The sequence below is a fragment of the Calidris pugnax genome, unplaced genomic scaffold (genome assembly GCF_001431845.1).
Source record: "Calidris pugnax isolate Ruff unplaced genomic scaffold, ASM143184v1 scaffold24, whole genome shotgun sequence".
NCBI classification, from domain to species: Eukaryota; Metazoa; Chordata; class Aves; order Charadriiformes; family Scolopacidae; genus Calidris; species Calidris pugnax.
Window position 1 is genome coordinate 22,737,748 of NW_015090922.1, and position 18,804 is coordinate 22,756,551.

The 18,804-nt window shown below is 39.2% G+C and overlaps 1 protein-coding gene across 2 annotated transcripts in view; it reads left to right on the forward strand.

Moving 5' to 3' along the window:
* The window catches only part of GREM2 (gremlin 2, DAN family BMP antagonist), a 42,154-nt gene that overhangs the window by 5,738 nt on the left and 17,612 nt on the right, over nucleotides 1-18,804 (forward strand). Inside the window, exon 1 of one of the 2 annotated variants that reach the window (XM_014950541.1) lies at nucleotides 15,181-15,212. The exons of the other annotated variant lie outside the window; for it this stretch is intronic. The gene's annotated coding sequence lies outside the window, so the exon portion shown is untranslated. Of the gene's footprint in view, nucleotides 1-15,180; nucleotides 15,213-18,804 lie in introns of those variants that run through there. 2 annotated transcript variants of the gene reach the window in all.

The following is an 18,804-nucleotide window of genomic DNA, read 5'->3' on the forward strand; positions in this document are numbered from 1 at the left end:
CCCCGCCTCCCTGCAGGTATGGGGCGGCCGGGGGGCGTCCTGCTCCCCCACCGTTTCTTTTTGCCCTTCCTCCTCCCCTGCCCTCCTCTCCCCCTCAGCGGCGCGCAGGGCCCGCGGGCGCGGTGACAGCGAGGGGGGCCAGCCCGCAGCCCCGCCGCCCCTCGCCCCGCACCTTTTCGCGGGCCGCCCGCTCTGCCCGTCCCCACGCAGCGGGTCCCCCCCGGCCGGGCCGCCGTCTCCGCGGGGAGCAGCGCGTCCTCCGCCCGCGGGGCGTTGTCGGGGGCGCGGGGCTCAATTAAGGAGAGGCTGCTCCCGGCTGGGTCCCGGGGCTTTGCTCCGACCGCCCGGGAAGGCACCTGAACGGCCGCATCCCTTGGGGTTGGAAGCGCCAGGCGCCCGGTCTGCGCGGTCCCTCCCAAGTGGAAAAAGAAGGGAAAAAAATTAATCTTGTGCTTGAAACCTGTGCCCCTCTGTACCTTTCGGTCTTTGCTTTGGGTTAATGATGGGTTGTGATTATGAAACCCCACGAGGGATCAGCTCCCAGAGCGAATAGCCTTAAAGTCATGCATTGGAAATATATATATATGTGTGTGTGTGTATACAGACACTGTTTTTTCCCCCTTGCAAATGAGGATTATAATAATACCAACCCATGGCTGTCTCACAAGGAGTTCCTACTTGACTTTCTGCTAAAGCTAAGGAAATATTTGCGCTTTCACAGGTCTTGCAGAATTAGAGTCACAGGTCTTATAAAAAATTGCAGTGGCATTTGGCTGAACAGCTCTTATTTTTAGCAAGCTATTGTGAAAGTGGTTATATAACTTTTGGTGGGTTTTTGAGGACAAAATTAACAGCTTGTAACAAGTTAAACCTCTTTTTCCTGTGAAAGAGGAGAAATAAACTGAATGAAAGCCGGATGAACAGAGTCAGGTGAACTTCAGCCGGAGAAATGACTGCAGCAGAGATTCCCTAAGGAAAAGCCCCAGGTTAAGAATCCCACAGTCCTCCCGAGAATCGCAAAGCAACAGGTGCAAGACCAAGCGAAGTCTGCACAGAGCCCTAATTAGCAAGCTGGTTATCAGGCCGCTTCAAGGCTGTTTCTTGCTAAACCAGGGAGGAATCAACATCAGTTCAGAGTCTTGTCTTCCCACTAGTGCCAATACAGTACAGATACAGTGTTCCCTAAGGGGGTTGGTTTGTTGCTTGAACTCCAAGAAATACACGTCGCCTGAAATATTTGCTTAGAATACCTGATGTATTTTATGTAGATGCTTTGCTTGCTAAACTTTGTGCGTTGTTTTCTGGCTTGCCTTTCCTCATCTCTTTCGAAAAGTTAAAGAGGAATAATAATACTCTAAGATTTTAAAGAAGATCTCTGAGAAAAAAACAATTGAATAGAAGTAAAGAACTGCAATCTACATATTACTGAGAGCCAAGACATGAGGGTTCTGTCTCAGTAGTCAGGCTCTGAGCATGGGACCTCTCTCTCTTTTTCCTTGCGCCGTCTTCATGAGCTGCCATCATCCAAGAAGTGCAGTAAAGTCCTAAATTCTAAACGTTTGTGGGTGATTACTGTCAAGCTGAAGAGAGCAGACCAATTTGCTGAATCTCTGTTGTAGTATTAGTGAGAAACTTAGCAGGTAGAATTTTGTCTTCTTGCATCTCTTGGAGCCTGCTGATCATGCAGAGCTCTAGTGCACGGGGAGGATGTACGTCTGGTAACAGGTTTTCTCAGCCTTCCATTGCAGCATGATAGGTAAGTGAAAGATGTGTCAGTGAAAGCATCAGTAAGACCTCTAAAAGGGTGCCACAAAAATAAATGCCATTAACCCTAGATTTGGAGTTGATTGGTTTAGCTGACCTATTTGGTTTTTATTTATCTTTCAAATAGACTGTGCTGTCATGTAACATGACTTCCGATGTAGAATAGAACAAAGATATGAGAAGTTGAAGAATAAAACTCTGGAGATTTTTGTTTCTTTCCATAGTATCAGGTGAGGGTAAAAAATTTCTATCTATCTGAATTTCCAATTGAACTATATTGATAAATCCTGTCCTTTGGAAAATGCTTGGTTTCAGTCACCACTTGTCAATGCTTATGAAAGTGTAAATCAAGTAGATACAGATCGTCCTTTTCTTTAATGAATAGTTTAGTCCTGTTTTGGTTTTGCTTCATAAATTTGGTAACTGGTAAATTCCAACTGCTCTAATTTCATAGTTCTCTACACACTACTACTAAATTTACATTGAAATAATTCTAGTTCAAGCATCAGAAACCGGTGAATTCCAATTTGGAATCGGTAAATCAGAATTTAACAGTTTCTGCTGCTTGAGTTAGAATTATTTCAATGAGCAGTTCAAGTCACTGTGCAGATTTACCGACATCCAAAGAATCACTTCAAGAGCAGCACAAAAAGGTCTTTCCCTTTGCTCTCACAGATGCTCATGGGTGTGGTTGTGCATTTATATTAGTGTTGTCATTAGTATCGGGAGTGTTACTTTTGACGCCAGTCTTCCAGTTGTTCCCACTTACTGTCCATCTCTATATACCTCATGGTCGGCCAGCTGGATTCCTTTAGGATGAATCTAAACTAGAAGATGTGCTTGAGTCATTGCTGGAAATTCAGTCTGCGGGACCAGACCAGTGCAAGCTTGAAGTAAAACCCTATAAAATGCATGCAGTGTTGATATAAAGTCTTGCACACTTCAGTGTTTTGCTCCCTACGTCTGTTGGGCTGTGCTACCTGCTGACATAGACCCGGTCCATTTCTAGCCGACTCGTACTGATGCATCGTGCAGTTTGAAGCAGACACTAACCTTTTTTTCACGGGGGTGTGGGCTGGTCCCTGCTTCTTGCCTACACACGTGTTATCAAGAAACTCCTTCTGGCTCATCAGGGGAGCACAACTGTGCAACAAACTGTGTCTGCTCTACTTGTATGTACACACACTGATCTCCCTTCAGATCCAAAAGAAGATGGCTAATTTACACTTTTTCTATAGCCTGGCGTGTCATAGCGGACTACTTTTTGAGTGTGAAGTTTGGATAAGCCTTGTACTTGTCTGGTGAATGTGAGCACAGCGGTTGCTTTTAGAGGATGACTAGTGCTCCCTCATGGTTGTTTGCCTGTCACTGGCTGTAACCTGTCTGCGTATAAAGGTTCACAAGGCTGTGTTTATGTTCCTCATTGCATTTGGGAGTGGTGAGAAATGTTGGCTTGAAACTTAAAAACTGTCATTTAGAAATGCTGCGCTGTGTTTTGTGGGTGCAGCATCTTGATTGACTACATTTCCCAGAGCGCACCAGAAGTATTGCTTTGTGCCACCTGTGGTGGCATTTCTGGGTCCCCTCCCCATGATGAGAAACATACTCTGGCTCTGGAGTCCAGTTGGCCCAAGCAGGTGGGAATGTGTGATGCCCAGGGAGATGTTTAGAAACGTTTAAAGCTTCTTTTTAAAAAAAGCTAAAACATTTTTTTTTACTCTGAAGATGAAAACTCTTCAGTTCTCTGTTGTTTGGCAATTTGGCTGACTTTTTGCACTTTCTTGTTTTCCTTTATTTGCCTCTGTTGTGAAAATTATTTTAAATTGAAGGATGTTTTTGTTAATTATAAATCATTATCTTTTGTATGGAAGCATTTCTAACTAGAAAATAGATTATGGGAGCAATTAGGGATCAAATCCTTCTCAGTCAGTAACAGAGGACGGTCATCCTTGCTGCAAAAATTTGGCTTCAGTTTTACATACATTTTCACAGGGATCATGATGGAAATCACAGGGCTGTGTGTGTATAGCATGAATGATATGAAGCTCCTCCTTGTTCTGGATCACTGTGACTTTTAGAACGCATAAAATGTTGTGCTATTTGGAACAATAGGAACTGAAAAACAAGAGAGCTTTTTCTTCTCAGATGAGTGTATTTCTGTTGTTAGAGGTTGCCTCCTCCAAAGCTTATTCTGATGCATAGCTGCTCTGTGGGATGAAGTGTAGATATTAACATGAGTTGTGCAGATTATGAATATGTCACTTGAAACCATGCTATTTCTTGTTCTCAGTGCATTAAGTCTTTTATTACCAGTTTTTTAAGATTTTTGAAGCCTGTTTCAGGAAAGGAAACAGACCATAAGAATCCGTCTTGCTCCAGGATGTCAAAACAGAGGGCAATCTGTCTTTCAATATCAGGAGTGATGCAATCATGGCAACTTCAGTTGTAACCCGTCTTTGTCAAAAAGGCATCTCACAGAATCTACTTTTCATGTTCACTTTTTTCCTCTGGAAAAAACTATGCTTATCTATGAGATTCTGCGTTTTCTTTTCCCTGTTTTTTTCTGTCTACATAATATCTGTAAGAGTTACAATGGCATATTTTAGATTAGTCATAAAACTAAGGGGTATTTACTAAGGTCGGTTTTTCATAGAGGCTACACTGCCATATAGAATTAGTTATACCGTAAATGTATTTGTTATATAGAAATGTGTGCTACTGTCTTTGCTGCAAGCTTCTTTATAGAAAGAAAAAGGTAAGCTTATCTCCAATTCCAGACAGTTTTAAAGTCGTTATTCTTTAGGAAGTGAGTTTTTTAAGAAACCATAATTTGTAACGAAACTAAAAGGAAATTAAAACTGTGATGCATTCAAGTACAAAAAGTCTCATAAAGTCTGCCTATTTTGTGTTAAGGAAGTGGGAGAAGTAAAGTACACTGGGAAAGGAAAATATATTATTTACCTTCCAAATTTCATTTTGGAACCAGTTTTTATTGAGTGTGTTGGGCAATGCACAAATACAACATCAGACTGTGGATTTAACAGCAATAAATCTTAAAAAATTCCCGATTTTTTGACTTCTCTTAAAACTTGGAAATGGCATTTGTACAACTCATGCAGAATGCGTTGTTGACCTTGTCTTGTACAAACACTTGCTAGAGTTGGAAAACTGTGTTGAGCTGGTGCTACAAGTGAACTGCCCTTCTTCATTTGTCTGCAGTTTTGTTGTGGATTCCAGCCATGTCTCGTCTATTCTATTACTCTGCTAAAGTGCTATTATGGTAATGCTAAATAGCCTGATATTCCACAGTAGTGCTAACAAAAAAATAAACAGCATTGTAAAAATTCTGCATGACCATTTTTGGCATGATGCAGCATTTTTTTTTCCCGGTGCAAATCTCAGACCTAATCTCATTTCCAGTGAGGCCAAAACACTAGTTCGGCTTAGAGTTGAGCAGGATCCTGCCCGTAAATCTGGCCAGTCTCCATAGAGATAACATCTGGAAAGTAGTCCTTTAAAAATATGTGGGAGAGCTTGGGACAGGGGTGTAAATAGTGGGTCAGAGCTTCTATCCAAATGAAAACATCCCGGCTCTCAGATGTCAGACATCCTTGCTCTAGGCATGTTTTTTGTTATGATCCGTCTATCGTTTGTCAGTTCCTGTTCCGTCAACATAATTTGGAGCTCAGTGTCCTTTGCAAGGAACGAGAAGAGGCTGACAGGCAGAGAAGACGGGGAATATATGAACATGTTGCATGACTTAATGGATACATCCAGTCTTCTCATAAAGAGAGAGATGGCTATCGCTTGTATTTCGATTTAATTTGTTCTCTGGCTGACACCTTTCAGATTACTACACGCCATGGCTTTATACTAGGCCTGTTTGTTGACTTTGGTGTATATTCTTCATTAATGAAGCCCGTGGAAACTTTGCCTGATCCTTCAGTGAGAACGGCTTTTGCCCAGATAGTCTTAAGAGTGAATACTTACAAACAGAAACAAATTCTAAGCACCTTGGATTTTGTGTAGGCAAGGAAAGATTGTTCATCTGCCTCTTTAATATTTCCATTCCTAACTGAAGCCGAACTTTCTTAAGGGTATCTGAAGCTGAAGATTCAAATGTCACATAAACTGATTATTAGGAAAGTTTATGCTTTTATTCAAAAGTCACAGAAAATGTGTGAAAATAGGACCATTGTGTGCTATTTGTGTTGTATGTAATGACCCTTCTATAATAGGAACCCTGAAGCAAGCAAGACAAATGCACACAGCTGGAAATTGAGCTAGTTTCTGTCATCTGAAACTGTCTTGCTTTCAGGTTCCCAAACTCCCTTCAGTCTCTTACATGAAGTAATTCAACAGCTCAGTCTAGGTTGTTGTTTTTTTTAACTGTAAGACAAATCCCACCTTTGTCTACCATAAATTCCTCCCAAATGAAGAGAAGCTTTAAATACAAATTGTACCAAAATAAATCCCATTTGGTTTTCTTTATCCTCCTTTTTTTTTTTTTTTAAAGTTGTCTGCACTTAGTGTTCTTTCTTCTTGAAGGAGCACTGGAAAAGCTCCTTCACAGGTGACAGTCTGCTATTTTCTGAATTCTACATCCAAAATGCCAGGAATTTTCCACTATTTTCTGAATTCTACACCCTTCAATGCAGGTAGACTGCTTCCAGCTAGGAAAATATTTTTATGTTGGTGTTTCAATAGCTTTCTTTAAAAGTATGATACGTGCAAACATTATTTTGAGTATCTATCAGAAATTGCCAATCTTGTCTTTATAAAAATAGCCTTGTGTTGTTTTTTTTTTTTTTTTTTTTTTTCAGTATAAAATCTAATATTTTATAAAACTTAAGTTTCATTGGAAACAAGTTTATTGTGTCATTCCAAGTTGAGCCCAGTTCTTTTCTGGACATCTCTAAGGTTTCTTTAAAAGAAGAATATGATATTACAAGAAGAATGTTAGTCTTGTTTGCCAGAGAGCTGTACTATGTTTACTATAATAGGATTAAAGGAAATTTGAAAGTCAACGCTAGCTCAGTGGGAAACTGATAAACACACGTTGTACTTGCAAGAACATTCTGCCCAGTGGTATTAGGAAATTTATCACTATTTATTTAGCAGTTCAGACTTTATCCGACAAACAGATTTGTTGTCCATTTAAAACTATGCCAGACGTTGAAAGACTTAACAATATGGATGTGATTTGTGGAAGCTGAACTATTATCCTGGCATGGCCATCTCATGTGGCTTAGGACTGGGGCTCTCATACCATAAAGTCTCAAACAAGGAGTCTGTAGCTTATGGATTCTGTTGCTTTCCAAAGTCTGTGGTTTGATTCCTGGCGTGTCTGGTTAGGTCAGCTATTATAGCCACAGTCATAAACAGTGATTTTCAGAATCTGAGCAAGCTAGACAAGGGTGTAACTCCTTGGAAAAGTTATTCTGGAAGAGGCAAAGCCAGCAATATCTCTGGATCCATATCTGGTATTGGCAGGCTTGAAAAGCAATGGCAGTTCAGTCTTGTATTTACTAATGTTTGTTTATTTGTGCCTTGGCCAATGTTTCAACTAGAGAGTGAATTCTGGAGAAAGAAAAGGCCACAGGGATGACTTTCCATTCCTAAGTACATGTTAAGAGGTCATTTTTACACGGACACAAATGCTGCTTACAAATCCTCAAAATAAAATGAAGTAATTTTGCTATGAAATGCGTACAGGATTTTTTTTTTTTTTTAAATATCTGAAATAGCGAAGAATGCATAATCACAAGGCAATACTTAAGCTGCTTTTGCAAATGTTTTCATCACCTCCAAAATGGCAGATGTCTTGCAAAGGGGGGAAGCTACTCACTGTGTACTTCTGAAAACCAGAAAAGGCCAGTGGACTATTCCTACTGTGTGTTGGGAATTAGCAGGAACTTCAGGATGGAATCACTGTTTGTTATGGAAGCTACTGTTGTGAGCTGTTCGTGCTGTGCATGGTAGTAAAATTATTTGATAAAAAGGCAGTTAGGGAAATTAGTTTATTTCTAAGCTGCTCTTAGCTTTGAAATATCTTTAAAAAGTGCCTAAAAAGCAAATTTTTTTTTTTTTTTTTTAATGTTTGAAATGTGTGGATTTGTATGCTATCCATGAAGTCACCCCAGAATACCCATTTCTTCTCTGGTTCATGTAAGATGTGAATGTCAGCTGCAAATTTGCTTCAACATTTTAAAATCTGAAGAAATCTTTTTCATGGTGTTCAATGCACTTGTGCTGTGGAGGAATAGTCTAATTATTCTCCTGCATTCCTCTCCCATCCAAAATGATCTATAAAGGGCTATGGAATCACTGGAAGTGACCTTTCCCCATCAGATGTGTTATCCTTTCATTATGGTCTGTGCCTCCTTATTGTAACCATGGCCATAGTACAGACCAGCCTCCACCGGTGTGGAGGCTCTGACGCTGCCAACAACAATGGGAATTTTCGCTTTGGTTTTAGTAGCTCCTTTCAGGCAGTGGAACTGCAAATGCATGGATGAGAAGTCCATACCAAGGGCTTCCTGTCTCAAGGGAGACTGTTGTGTCTCCCTTGTGTCCAGGCTTCGGGTCATAGTGGAGCCGAGTTCTTCTGCAGATCTGTCCTGGGCAATTTCACCTGCAGATTGAAGAAATCTCTATCTTACTTTATCATTAGTTAAAATAAGATATGTTGCCTGTTTGAACTCTTCTGCTTAGCTTCATCCACACAGATAGGCTACAATCAGAGTGCTTGCAGTTTGCTTCATTATATACAAATTGTAACTCAAGGCTGCGGCAAGTTGCCAGTTCATCTCCCCACTCGGACGCCAGCTTCATCTGCTCATATAAATAACTGGATAGCGGTCAAACGTGATTGACTTAAGCTGTTACTTTTTCTGAATGTATAAAATATAGGGAGCTTGAGGTGCTAATGCTGTGCTTGTTGGGTTTTTTTCCCCACGCTGAAATTTAGGCATAATTGTTGAGAATGTTGAAATGTATTTTTCATTGTATTTATCATGGGTTTAGATTTATCTTTATTGTTTACAGGACAATGCAAAATGAGCTGGTTCTATTGTTCTATTAGAATATGCATAGTTAGATTTATATTAATTAAAGAGAGGCTTAGTTTCTCAATAAAAGTGAACTTTAACTTAAGATACTTTGAATATGAAGTGCTCCAAATTAGATATTTTTTCCCCCAAGATATTAATTTTTGATTTAAAAATATTTGAAAACTGGCTTATTTTACCACGATTAAGGCTGATGGCTTAATTTGGGTATCAAATGCACTGTAACTTTTGAACTTCTAGGTGCATGTTAACATATATAGCAGTTAGTCAGATAGCGATGCTGGTGGATTTTTTTGGGTGAAACTCATGCTTCAGTTATGCTTTTATAATAAGTAGTGTTTTCTTGCTAATTGTAAACCTTTCCTAAAGCTTCTGTGATGACCTTTTGCCTTCATCATGTGACCAGTTTCTTTGAGGTGGCAGAATCTAATAGTCTCTTAAAGGTATTAATGGTCCACTGAGTATTCCTGCTTTGTTATGCTGCCTGTGGCTGTGCCTGTGGTGTCACTTTAGCTGGCCATAGGTCTAAACTTGTGCTGAAGGGGTCGTCTTGCCCTTGGCTCTGCTTGCTGCTGGGTTGTGTCTTAATTCCGTTACGGACTTTCTTTGTGACATCTGGCGTGCCTAAAATGGTGCACTCAACATCTATGGGAAACTGGCTCAGAAATTGTGCCTTAAATGTTGACGTAAGTGTGCAAAACACTGTATGTCCTCTAGCTGACAATAGTCTTGTAAGTGCAGACTCCTTACATGGTGTCTTGAAAGCCCTGTTAGTACTGGGTGGCCTTAGTAGTCTAGATAAACAGGCTCAGTTGCTAAGTGTGGAAGATCTTTGAATGAGGTTGCTATTTAAGAGGCAGCCCAAACCAGCATTCTCACATTTTCTGAACAAGGACATGGGCTAATAAGGGTGGTGAGACACTGGAAAAGAGTTGCCCAGAGAAGCTGTGTATGTCCCATCACTGGAAGTGTTCAAGGTCATGTTGGACAGGGCTTTGAGCAACGCGGTCTGTTGAAAGATGTCCCTGTCCATGGCAAGGGGGGGTTGACTGGATGAGCTTTAAAAATCCCTTCCAACCCAAACCATTCTATGATTCTAAGATTATATAATGCTGTCATTGTTTGAACAGAACCTGATGGGTCACTTTACAGGTTGTAAAAACTGTTACTGTTGTTGAACAGTTGTTTAAAAAGTATTAAAGCCTTCTATTGCAAACTGTTTATTACAAGGGGATACATGTGTATGTAAGCAAATAGGAATAGTATGTAAAGGAGGTAGCCATGACCTTATATGTAGATGCAAAAAAATTTGATGTTTTGCTTTACTGCAAAGCCTCTAAAGATGTGAATTCTAACAGATTTGCACACACTGAATTAAATTAATTTCCGCATAGAGGAGCAGAACAGTGCTCTACTTCAAAAGAAGGCAAAAATACTTTTATACTTTAAAAAAAAAAGGCGGATAACTATGCCATCTATGTAGTGGGAATTTCTGCCCATTGTGTATTGTTCTGCTGTCTTCATTATTTAACATTTCTAACCTGGGACATCCAAAGCTTTTGTTTATGGTTTACACAAGGTCATCCATAGCTGTAAAACATTTTCACTGTAGTAAAAGAAAGAGACAACAACAGGTAATTGCCCTCACACTTTTCCCTTCCCAGTGTATCTCAGCCCAAGTACTGTAAAGCAGGGAAGAGAAGATTTGCTTCTGATGAGCTGAATTATTGCATACATAGATAGTTCTGAAACATTTCCATTTTACTTTTTTATTCTATGTGATTTTGGGGGTAGTTCTAAGTTAATGTCATATTTAAATGGTAACTTTCAAAACAACTATGTAAATACTTAGGTTTTATGATAAATTCATATAATTTAACTCTGGAATTATTCCATCATGTTTTTTTCTGACTTGCATATATTATAAAAGTCAGAATTAATTTCAAATATGAGTGAAACTAACCTAGGTATTTGGAGCTATGGAGTTACCCTATCAAAGATATGTCTACTAAAGAGTTGACATTTACACTTCTGAACTTCATTCTTTAAGAGTCACCTTATTTATAGCAAGATAAATGCACTTTCAGCTCTAATTGCACAGAGCAGCGAAAAACATTCTTTGAATAGCCAAAGTAATCTGAAATATATCTTATCTGGGAAACCTCAGAGGATCTATTTATTCAAGAAGTTAGGAAAATTTAAGGGATGTGTACTTACAGCCTGGATTTCAGAGTATACAACTGCTGCTTGCGCATTTTAGGAGGACACTTAATTTCTTTTAATTAAATAGAGTGTTTCAAACATCATAAAGCTATGTTTGCACAGAGTTTTTAGGACAGATGTCATGACATGCTAGGAATATATATGAGAACTTGAAAAGTACATTCAAGAAGAAAATCCAAACAGATTAATGATTTTATGTAACTGAAAAAAGAAAAATGCAGATAGTACAGAAGTGAAAAGTGAATTAAGCTTTTCATTGGTCTGTCGGATTTAACTGCAAGTTAAATTCCAAACTGTTTATGGCAGCAGAGTTGGGGAGGGTGGTGTTCAACAGGTGTTTTTGTTTTTTTAATCACCTGTAGGATTCTTTTTATTCATTATAAACTGTTCCCCTCAGTCAGTCACTTGTAATTTTAAATATTTTTAAATGTAAATGTAACACATTTCCCAAGAAATACTTACAAAGGATGTTTTTATTGTAAGATACCTGTCTGTAAGCTAACAATCTCTTAGAATATAATCCTTTTCTAGGAGTTTATACATACAATTTGCTGTTGTTAAGGCTTTTCATCAAGAAGTCAAATGGGATCTATTCCTCCATAGGCTTACTTGGTTAGCACATGTGAGGGAACTCACAGCTAACTGCTAGTAGATTTTATGTTGTGTAACCTTTGCAAGTATTCGTTGCATGTTAACTCTTGACAGATAAAATTACTTATTCACTATTGACTTATCTTTGAGAGATGATTTACTTTGTCACTATTTAGTCATCTTCCTGCTATGTTGAGAAGGCAGTCTCTCTCCAAATCGTCTTGTGGCATGCAACTATTTCCCTGATACAACGTTGTAGTTAGAGGTCTGCAGGAGGAACGTGCAGGGGAAAAGGAAGAAAGACAAATGTTGGCATGTTTTTGAATCTGTGCTTAGGACAGCAATCGGTGGTGCCTGTGAAGAGGAGGGTTGTACATTTGTTTGCTCCTGTTGATTGGGCTGCTCTCCAGGCCACACTGGGGATATGGGCAGAGAACACTATTTAGCCGGTTTTTCTCTCACTACTTCTGCTCACAGGATTATATTATTTTGCCTCACGAAAAAATATCCAAATTAAGAACCAGTGTGACATTGCCACTCCGTCGGGGTCACCTTCTCATATCAGCTTACCCTCTACTTAAAATATGCCTGTTAGCCCAACCTTGCATATATATATATATATATTTGTATATATACACACATATACGTGACTTGCAATAAAACCTTGACACATGCATACGTTAATTAAAGGAGCCTTTTGCTTTTATACTAGATATTTCAGCATGGTCTCTGAGTAACTTAGGAAGAATCTAAATGTATCTGGCCCCTCTGGCACTGTTTAGATATGTGGAGGGTAAAAGTAGCCTTTGCCTTCTTTCCTTCCACCTATTATCACTATGCAGAAGACTGGCTGATTATGAAGGTCAAATGAATGCTACAAATAATAATGTCCAGAGTGCTAGTTTGGGAACATGGAGCCACAATTTTTTTTTTTTCATGTTGGGCAATTCACCCTAAATCTAGTGCTTAAACTTTCCTTTGTGCAGTGTTCCAGACTAAGAATTTTGCACGGTCCTTGCTCAGTATGTGCCAGTGAAGCTGTGAAGCCAGATTAAACTGACAGAACCTGGACTTGATAAGCCTTGCAGAAAAAGCAGGAGAGTAACAGGTAAGGTAATCTGTTTTGTGGTAACCTGCCTAGATGGCTTCCAAACAAACTGGAGTCCTCTGTGAACTGAGCCGCGAAGTGTTATGGAAATGCAAGCCCTGATTTTCCAAAGCAGCTGCTTTGGAATGTTGAACTGAGCAACCTAAATAATTCTGTAGAGGTATCACCATAAAGACTACTGAAGAACCTAAAAATTGGGTGACCTGCACCAGGACTTCCCATAGGTGAAGCAGACACCTGCATTCTTTGTGCTGTCAGTAAAGAGAGTTTGGGGATTAGGTTTACAGTGTATGTAAGTCAGCGTGCCAAGGTGGGGAATTATTAAACTTCACACAATACTGAAGAAATGAGTGTTTCCAAAACCCTGCCTCTCATAAGTGGAGGCTCCCACAGAACTGCTGCAGAAAAATAGGTGGCCGAAATATTGAGAAATGCTGCAAAATTCTTCTTAATGTTCCCATCTGTGGATCTTTCTGCTGAGATTTTCTTTCTGTAAGGCAAAAGGTAGAACTGAAGGCTGGGGAGGATCACTATGAGGGTTGAATGCATAGGTTAAATTACACTCTGGAACTAAAGGTGATAAAATCCTCAGAGCTATAAGAAGATGTAACTGGATCCAAAGTACAGCTAAACACATTTTACCCCCTCCCCTCCACTGTCAAATCCTTACGTAGGGAATGGCCCCTGGTGCCAGTGGACAGAATGTCACAGTTCAGAGCTGGTGAGCCTCTCAGAGGCCGTTGGGATTTCTCAGATACTTTTGAGGATCACTGAACGTGATTTTACTTCAAGATGAGAAAGTCCTCTATAACAATCAATTTTACAAGTCCAAAGTTCAGTTGGGAGCTGTGCACACAAAGGAGCACAGGTACCGAATTCTTCATTGATGCTGTATTAGCACTGCATGAGGAGAGATTAGGATCAGCCCTCCTTTACTTAAATGATTTGCCTGGTACAGCCAACTGGCAGAAACTAGGGCCTTCCAGCCAGGAAACTGTACCAAACAAGACACTTGTGTTATGAAGCCTACAATTAATGCACACATTGTGGGAAAGTTAGCATTAGCTTCAGAAAAATAGTCAGTTATTTGTCACCATTGCTGACACTGAAGTTAATGACTTCAGAAGGTCCGGCATCTCTGATGTAAACCTTAATCAGATATTAATTTTTTTCCATTGAAGAATGTAAATCTATGGGATATGGGGGGATTCTAATTACATATTCATGTTTCTTGCTTTAGAATATATGGCAGTCATGCAATGAAAAAGTCCTTGTCTCGTTAAATTTTTCCCACAAAGGTTGTATTACAGCTTTTTCTCCCTGTCCCTTCACCTCTCTGTTTTCCCCATAATGGTCTTAACCTCCATTAAGTTCTTCCTAGATCCTGATACCTAAGGTTATGGGGGAAAACAAAACAAAACCCAAGAAAGAAAAAGACTAGGAACTATTTGATTGTGGAGTGTCACTATTTAATTATTTTATGCTCTAAAATTCTTAGAAAGGCATGTAATAGGAGACTGAACCATTCTTGGATATCCCGTGTGATCCCGCCGGGCAGCTCTGCTAAATCACAAATCCAAGGCACTAACACAGGCAGAGAAGTTGCAGTTACCATTGGCCCATATAACAGGACTTCCAGAATTTTTGCTGGTTTTACATCTTTAAAAAGAGGGAAATTGTCCAGCCTAACAGACGCTTTTGGAGGGTACATTTTAGCCACAGTTTATAGAACCTGTTCAGCTATTAGTGTTCTTGTGTATCCAAGAACTTCAGTAGCCCTGATTTGAGCTAAGTAGGCTAGATTTAATTAATGTGTTCCACTAGGCAGAAAATGGATATTTGTGAAGTTTTCTCTCCCCTCCTCCTTCTTCCCCCTTTATAGAAGTCTAATTAATTAAAAGTAGAATAAAATTTTAAATAGGCAAAATAACAAAGGAAGAAACATGATACTAAGAAGAAATGAAAAATAATTTGTATTGGAGTTACAAAATATTCCAAGAACATAAATATTGTTAATCTATTGTTTTAAATTACTTTCTGGTAAACATTTCTGGTGTGGTTGCTGTTTTGTTTTGTTTTCCCATAGGTCAGCTGTCACAATAATCACCCTGTAAGCATTTGCTGATTACTTCAAACTTACCAGGTGTTTTCAATGGCAGTATTTTTATTTTTTTTATTTATTTATTTATTTTTTTGGTCTACCTGATCTGTGTGAAATATCAGTGGGTATCAAGACAGATCCTCACCTGGTCTAAATGACTATGTTTTAAACATCAAGGATGCTGTATTGATATTCCCACAGGGTAAAATTACTGGCTTTTTTTTTTAATAGATTCTAGTGAAGCCAGTATTTGTCAGATAAATCCTCTGAAATAATTTAAAATACATTTTTGCAGGGAATAATTTCTCCCTCCTCCATATTTTTCCCCCCTGAGGTTACTGGACGTGGTGAAAAGGTGGGTAGGATTTCTTGTCAGTAGAAAACGTTGCAGCATTGCCTACTGCCTACTTGCAGCTTCTTCTCATCCTCTGCTGTACTAATCTGCTTCAGGATTCTGTCTTGTATTAAACTTCCCTTTTGCTTCAATTCTACAGTAATTCCTTGGCAATGAGTGACATACTTTTTGTTAGAATCTGAACATAGGTATATTCACTTGACCACTGCTTTGCATTGCGTTACAAGACAGTATAAATGTAACATTGGTATAAAAAACATACCTGAGCAACTGGCTCCTCTCAGGAACAGCCGTACTAAGAGGAATTGTATAACAGTTACTAAAGAACAGCAAATAAAGACTATTAAGAGTAAATAACAGTAAGCAAATAACCAATATTGGTGTTGTAAGTTGCTCTTAGGTGAATGACTCTTTTCTGGTTTTTAGAAAACCACACACTGCCATATCAGTCTGCCTCTTTAATGTAGTCAGAAATAGTAGACTATTATCGAGGTAAGGGAAAAGTTCCTCACAGGGGAAATGTTGAGGAGATGTCTTTACTCTGTAGGCTGATTTTAGGGAATTAGCAACAGTAAGTACACCAAATTTCAAAACTGATCTCAATCTTGGGAGGATAAAGAAGGCAGATGGGAAAGTGGAATGTGGTTCCAGTGTGTGTTCAGTTTCTGTTTGAGGGTAATTTCATTTATTTATCTGTTGGGCTTTGTGGGAAAGGAAGGGATTGACAGTGGATACATTTTCACAGGGTATTGCTGTGCTTATAGGACAAATACCATAGCTTTATGATGACAGCTGTTGACAAACCATTCCACACCTGTTAATTACGGGTATTACGAATAGAGAAAACTGGGTGTTTGCTGTCACAAGGACAATACAGATGTTTTGGTCTGTGCAAATCTCTGTGGTTTGCTTCAGATCTTCAAGGATGTGCTTGTTTCTGGGCCTCTCCTGCCGTCCTGAGGCCTTTGAATGAGAAGCCACTCAGCTGCTCCATTCAGTTGCTGTTTGTGGAGTTTGGCTGGTCCATCAGTCAATGCAGCAGCACCATTGCCCTGCTTCTAGTTCAACATGTCTGTTGCTCTGGTTCCGGAGGAACCGGGAGGAAAAAGTACAATAAGACTTGATATTGGCATAATATTGTCTACCCACACTGCTAGATAAGCAGTTTTGACTTCTCTGCCTTGAGATCAGTCCTCAAATATGGTTTAAAACTGTGCCCAAATTAACCTTATGTGGAAAATGGTGTGGGTGTGTGGTTTATGGTCATTTAAATATGCTTTGGGAATGTAACTTATTTTCTATTGACTTATAAATGAAATTCATTTTCTTCAACAAATAAACTAGGAATGTTTCCTCTAAGTAACCTAAATTTTGGAAAATCTTGAGTCTTGACCTCTTGCCAAGTGAGGAGCATGGAGCAAATGTTACTTATTCTGCCTACAGCAAAAGAAAACAAAATGAGTCTTCAATTCTGAAAGAATCTGATAGTATCTGTGTTATAAAGGTGGTAGGTTGACAATTAGCAGGTTGCAGTGTGTTAAACATAAGGCTGGTTTTGAGTAGTGGTTTAGTGATTCCCATTGCGAAAGTACTTTAAGCTGTACTGCAAAAAGAAAAACATAGAAACCTAGAAAGATGAGAAGAGAGATGACAGGAAACTAGGCAAAAGTCTATGATAAAGATGATTCTTTGGAGCACAATAATTGTTTTATATATTATATATATATATATATATTTGTTTACTTAAAAGGAATTAAGGGACTTTGAGAAGCCATCTGGCTCATCCCCTGCTTGTTAGGATCCATTTCATCTAGCATAATTCCTGGCAGATGTGGTGATTATTTTTTTCTCCTTTTGTGTCACTTTCTTCTTAATAATCCTGATGATGTCTACAAACTTAGGCAAATCAATTCCAGTGATTCAGTATCTGTATCATGGTGCTTGCTAGTAAGAATATTGTCTGAAATCTTATTTACTGACATTATTACATTTGCATACGTGAAGGGTTAAGGACATAATTGTTTCACTCTTTATGATATCCTTTTATGTGTTTGAAAGCTATTAACATCACTCCTCTGGTCTTTGCTTCTTTGTATTATGGATCCCTGATTTCTGCAATCTTGCCGCATTAAGTTATAGTTTCTGTGTTTATAAACGTTCTTGTCTTTCTTCTTTGCCTCTAGAAAATCTTCATGACTTTCCTGAAGTGTAACACCCAGAACTGGCACATAACCTACTATTTTCCATTCTGCATTTGTGCAGCCATGTTTTCAAGTCCAAGAATAGAACCCTGATTTGTCCTTAATGTCCTCAGCATGCCATCAACAAAGTGTGGTGGGCATAGATCTGATTGGGGGCTTTTTGAGATTTGCGTACAAATTGGGGTCGCTTCTGCTTTTGGATTTTTTTTTTTTAATGAGTCGTCTCTTGTCCTACTTCAGGACATCTTGGGACAGACAGGTTCCTGTGATGACCATTGAGAGGAACATGAATGCACGTAGGAACAATATACAATTTGATGTGTGTGTATGGAACTGACTTAACAAAAAGCTGCAACAAGATGCAAACTTATCCAACCTTTTTTTTTTTTTTTTTTAATTGCAAGTGTGTAGTGTGTGTACCCTGATGCTTTTGACTTGCTGGTGTGTGAGGTATGTTGCCATGCTTTTCTTCTAATGTCTAGTAACTTCAATGGGCTTTTGGACCTGAATACAGGAAGACAATTAAGTGTTTGCTTAACTTCTACAGTGTTAGTTTAAAGCTGTCCTCTCTTAATCAGAGTTCTAATTATTAAAATGGTGTGAGCTAATACCTGTATGAGAGCTTAGTTCTCTCTGTTGACCATCAAGTATATTTATGCATACATGCGGCCACAGTTAACTGGGAAACATTAGCCCATGTGGTACTCAAAAGCATCTGGGCTTTTGGAGAATGAAGATAGCTTCTTTCAGTAACAGGGGAGAATCTTAATGCACAGGTTCTGAGTGTAAGCCTGTGCCTTTTGGATGGCTGCTTACTGTGGTGTTTGTACCCTTTGACTGGGTGGCAGAGATGTGAGCTGGTGCTCTTTGGCGTTGAAGGCTTCACCTCAGACTCTGACAGGTCAGATGCTGTTTCAGCCTTCTGCTGAATGAATGCTCCTGGATAACTTGTCTCCTGTTTTTCTCATTCATGTATCAGGAACATCGCTCCATTTCTTACCATGTCATGTGCATGCACAACTTGTGCTTTTGCCTAATGTGAGCCAAAATCCATGTGAATAGAAAAAAGACAGAACAAGTGAACAGCTTTTGTTATGGTTCTGGTGCTCCATTCTGAAAGGGAGCTTGGACAAATGTTTGCATTCAAATTGTGTTATAACTTCTATTAGATTTCTTTTTTCAGGTTATTAACCAGCAGGTTGATTCTGTCTCATGAGCATTTTTGTCCCATCCGTTACCTGGAAAGACAGTGGAAAACTATTTCCCTCAACTTCTTTCACAAAACCACATTACTTGTTTGTTTGTTTGTCCTTAAATTCAGGCTTTCTTAATTTTGCAGTGCAATAATTGCATAGGTATGCAGCATCTTCACAAAAAGGAATAAGAGCCAC